Here is a 5,732-nt window from a genome sequence, read left to right on the forward strand (position 1 = left end):
CTTGGAAGCTGTACTTTATCTCAGATTTGGGTGGGTGGAAAAGTGATTAAATAAGGCTTGATATTTGCCTTTTTCAGAGTTTCTCTATAGTTTAACAGAAAGGAACTTTGCTGTTTCTACTGATTGTGGTTCAGCATATCCCAGAAAACTTGTTTTTAAAACATATCTAAATTTTTGGTGTTAATACTCTTTGTGATAAAAATCTAAGGGTAAATGTGAATTATGAGAGTTGGGCATTTTGAAAATTGAAGAGCCTGCCCTTTACCATTCTTTTATTTACCCTAGCCATAGAAATGAGGAAAGAAAAACCCATAAGGATTGTAGGGTTGATGATTACATCTTAGTACTTGAGATAGTGAATAGAAAAGGAACTTTGGTGGGACAAAGTACAAGCTAGAACCACAACCACAGAGACAAAAGAAAAGGACAGAAAATTCATGGCAGATGTAAGGTTTGAGACCCCTGCCACACTGTGAAATCAAAAGACAAGTGGTAACTTTTTCTTTTCCCCTTCTTTAATCTCTCCTACTTTTTACGTAGAGGTGAAAAACAAAAAGAAAAAAAACACATCTATTTTTTTTTGCTATTCCCCTACTGCAGATGATAATTTGTAAAAGTTGTTATGATTCTCTTTTTATGAATGATTTTTTTCCCATTGATTGCCAGTATATAATTAAGGTAAGAATGTTCATATGGAGTTAGCCATGAAGAAGTTTACATTTCACTGATAATTTTTGTTAGGATCCTGTTTCTGGTTGGAAGTTATGGTGAGGCATTAAAAGAACTTCTTTTCACTGTCTCATCTCAATTTAGTTCTGTGAATGACACTCTATAGCAAAACTTAACATACTTGAATTTGGAGTGTTCTTAGATTTTTAAATTTTAAATTAAATGATCAATAAACATTATATAATACATTGTATGTGCTAGGCATCGTGCTAAGGCTATGAATACTAGAAAGAAGCAAAAGGCAGTCCCTTGGAGATAACAAGTAAACAAATATAAACAAAGCAAGTTTCATACATGATGTTATATTGAATCTCTGGGAGCCAGGAGTCCACACTGTTGATTGACAGGTGGATCTGTTGGATATCAGAATGTTCCAAGGGGACTGTGAGAATAGGAGAGAGAGCAGTTGGCCCAGGGGGTTATAAAACACCCTGGCAGCCCTGGCAGGGGTACCTTTCTTTCCCTGTGACCTTAGATCTGTGGATCCTGGTCTTTTGAGGATTGAGACTTACAGGGCTGAACCTTGCAAGATCTTCCTGTTTGTTCCTGCTAACATCATCCACCTGTACCCAAACCATCATCTCTGATTCTACTTCCCCTAGATAACAGGAAATCAATCATCATAGTTATCTAGGTTTCCCAGAGCCCAGGAGGGATCTGGGAAGTGGGCAGGAGAAGAAGAAGAGGATGGAAAGGGGTGGATATCCCAAAGCCTGGTTAGGCATATCATCTAGCAAAGAAGAAGCTGAAATATCAAGCAGCAGTTTGCCTACTCTGGTGTGGCTGTGGCCAGGCTGGACCAGAGAGAGGGCTAACCATCCTGATTCATTACTTGCCTACAGTTTAAGGGTCTATCATTACCAAATTAATTAGGGTTTCCCAATACCTCTATCCAATCCCATTTTCCCACCTTGGTTTAAATACAGTCAAAGCTTTTAAAGTACCTTCTTGAAGTGGTTATTCATAGCTTCTTTGGGAAAGGAAATATGCAGTCAGATACCAACAGTTACCAAGCTAAAGAGCCCATTATATAATATCAATCAACCCCAGGTGGGACCTGAAGGGATATCATCCTTTGACCTGCAGAATCCTGCCTGGGTACTGTTATAAAGGAGGAAGGTGTCATATCATCATCATCTATACAACATCTACATACATCTAGCTTTTTATAACAATGATTCATTAGGAAATAATTAACAAAAGATAAGGCATAATAATTAGAAAAGATGGAAACATAAAAGATGGGATTTCAGTTGACAGTAAAAGTAAGTCAGTTAAATCAGTAGGTAGAGTTAAATAGGGAGAGAATTCCAGACTAGGAACATGGAGAAAACAAGGAGCCAGAGATGGAATAGTTTGTTCATAAAATAGTCAGAAGGCAACTATCCCTATGTCAAGAAGTAACTGGCATGGAATGAAGTATTAGAATCCTGAAAAGATAAGATGGGGCTGAGCTATGAAAGACTTTGGCAAAGAGAACATTTTGTACTTTGCCCTGGAAATGATAGGGAGCCTTTTAAGTTTTTTGAGTAGAGAGGTGACGTGCTTTAGGAATATAACTTTAGTGGCTGATTTAGGATGAACTATAGAAGAGTGAGACAAGATAGACAGATGGTAGACTGACTGGCAGAGTATTACAGTAGTCCAAGCATGAGCTGGTAAAGATGGTGATGCCACAGTGGTGAGATGGTATCAGAGAAGACAAAGGTACAAATTCAAGAGATGTTACAAATATAGGAGTTGGGAAAGGTAGGAAAGAGGAGATGATTTAGGAAGAAAAATAATGAGTTTTGGAATTTTAAATATTTTTAAATTTTAAATTTTAAAAGAATTACACAGAATAATGAATAGAGAAACAAATAGATAGAACCAAGAAAGCATCATACACAGCTATTAGATTTAAAACTTGAAGAATGAATTGTGCACATTACCTTCACAGAATGAACTGAAAGATTGAAAGACATAATTTGTATGAACATGTCCTCTCCCAGATGATACCTTCTGTGATGTGGGGATGGCAGCTGGGTTGAGACACTTGTAGATAAATTTTCCAAAAAAAAAAAAAAAAAAAAAGAAAGAAAAAGAAAATTGTAGACCAAAAAACTCCAAAACAAAACATTAAAGTCTCCCTAAAAAAAGAGGGGGTATTATTAGAATTGAGATGAAAATTAAGTCCATGGGAGACGATGATATCATTAAGTCAGGGAATATAGAGGGAATAGAGAAGAAGACCCAGCCCAGAATAATGATGAATATTGATTGTTGATAGATATGATCCAGATGAGGATCTAGAAAAGGAGAGACTGAAAAGGAGTATTCCAGTAGCTAGGAGAACCAGGCAAAAGGGATGTCCGGAAAACCTAGAAAGAAGAAAATATCAAGGATAAGAAGGTGATCTTCCCTGTCAAAGGCTGAAGAGACATCAAAGAAAATGAGGATAGAGAAAAGGTCATTGAATTTGGCCATAAAGAAGATCATAGGTAACTTTGTATAGAATAGATTCAGTGGAATAATAGGGTGGGAAGTTGGAATGTAAGAGATTACAAAGATAAGAAGAGAAAAGGTAGAGAGTAAACTGCTGCTTATTACTTGATAGGAAAGGGGAATTATGAGGAAATAAATTAAAAACTCCATCTCCCCTCTGCCAGTTAACTCAACAGGTATAAGCCTTCGAGGATATTAACAATTGTTATTTTAGGGTTGGAATGAAAAAAGGGACAATGAATACTTCTTGTGCTCTACCATAATGTCTAATGTTATGGTCTTATTTAAGAGCTTAGCACAATCTCTGGTAAGTAGTTAAAGCTTAATAAATGGTATTGACTGACAATTTTTTTTCTTTCTAAATAGCACATAGTAGTAGGCTTTTTAAGAATCTACTATTGGCACATGCTACAGAGTTCCGGGTTAAGATGGAGGCAGAGTAAAAAGCAGCTGCCTGACCTCTCCTAACCGAAGCATATAAGACTCCTAAAGGGGACATAAAAACAAATCCAGACAAATGAAGGGACCCCACAACAGGGTGCAGCATTGAAGGTACATGGAATCGGGGCATTTCCATGCTAAAAAGAGGTGAAACAGCTCTCACTAAAACGAGAGCTGAAAAAGCCCCTCCCCCACACCCCACACCACTTAAAGTTCCAAGGCCAGTGCACAAGAGTTAAAGCAGGTTTGGGGCACCCATTAAGTCATTGGCAGCTCCAGGGCCTGTTCCTGAGAGCAGCAAGACTTAGGACTCCAAGAGGCTAAAGAATGCACATGGACTTTGAATACAGACCCTGAGCACTGTGGCCAGTGAAGGCATTGACTTAGGCACGGACAAGGATCTTGAGCACAGGCTTGGACTTCTAGTGGGGACCCTGTGCAGACAGGAGCACAGATGCAGAAGCAGTGCCCTGAGACTGTTGAAGGACCCTCAGGCAGAGGGGCAGACTGGGGGGGACCACCAGAAGGCTTGACCCCGAGAACAATGAGACCTGAGACCTCCGAAGCCTAGAGAGTGCAGACTGACCCTGAGTGTGAGGATAAAGCACAGAAGGAGCAAGTCCAACAATGGCAAGCCAAATTCGAGAACCCGAGAAGAGAAAGATAATAAATAAGAAATCTCTAAAACTTGACAACTTTTACGCAGAGAAAATCCAGACAACAAAGGAGAACAAACAAGTAATCATATCCAAACTTTCCCAAAACAATGAAAACTAGTTACAAGCTAATGAAGAGTTCAAATCAGAGATGATGAGAAAGATGGAAGAGATCTGGCAAGAAAATAACAGTTTAAAAGGCAGAATTTTGCAATTGGAAAGTGAGGCTCAGAAATCAAACTAATTGAAAAGCAAATTGAACATCAGAAATGAAAACACTGAAAAGGAAAACCAGGTCCTAAAGGCTAGAATTGAGCAATTAGAAGCTAATGATCTCTCAAGACAACAAGAACAAATAAGACAAAGTCAAAAGACTGATAAAATAGAAGGAAACATGAAATATCTCAATGAGAAAGTGACAGACCAAGAAAACCAGTCTGGAAGAGACAATCTGAGAATCACTGGTCTTCCAGAGAAAGCAGAAATTAATAGAAAATTGGACTTCATACAAAAAGAAATTATTCAGCAAAATTGCCCTGAAGTTCTACAACAAGAGGGCAATATAGACATTTAAAGGATCCATAGATCACCCTCTACACTAGACCCAGAAAAGACAACACCCAGGAATATAATAGCCAAATTCAAGAGCTTCCAAGTAAAAGAAAAAAATCTTACAAGAAGCCAGAAAGAGACAATTCAAATATCAAGGAGCACCAATTAGGATCACACAGGATCTGGCAGCATCCACGCTAAAAGACCACAAGGCTTGGAATATGAACTGGGCCTAAAACCACAGATCAACTACCCATTCAAAATTGACTATATACTTCCAGGAGAAAGTATGGGCATTCAACAAAATTGAAGATTTCCAAGTATTTGCACAGATAAGACCAGGATTAAATGGAAAGTTTGATATCCAACCACAAAAATCAAGAGAAACATGAAAAGGTAAATAAGAAACAGAGGGGAAAGAAAGAAAACGCATAATTTTTAAATTTGCCTCTTTAAGGGCTTCAATAAGATCTAATTATCTGTATTCCTATGTTGAGAAATGCTATATATAATTCTCAGTAGTGAACTCTATTCAATATTATGGTATTCACTATTATAGTAATCAGAAGAATAATTCATAGGGAGAGGGTGGTCTAAGATGATATGGGGGGGGAAGAGGAGGGTGAATAGTAGGGTACACCAAGAGAAACTTGAGTGAATAAGAAAAATAGGATATTCTATTACACACAAAGAGGGTATGGGAAGGGGAGGGGACAAATACTACTATAAGGAGAGGAAGAGAGAATTAAGAGGTAATATTTAAACCTTACTCTCAGTGTAATAAACCCGGAGAGGTAAGAGTAGCTATATTATCCATTGGGATATAAAACTCTATCTAACCCTACTGAGAAAGTCAGAAGGGATAAACCA

The sequence above is a fragment of the Gracilinanus agilis genome, chromosome 1 (assembly GCF_016433145.1).
Source record: "Gracilinanus agilis isolate LMUSP501 chromosome 1, AgileGrace, whole genome shotgun sequence".
Classification (NCBI taxonomy): domain Eukaryota; kingdom Metazoa; phylum Chordata; class Mammalia; order Didelphimorphia; family Didelphidae; genus Gracilinanus; species Gracilinanus agilis.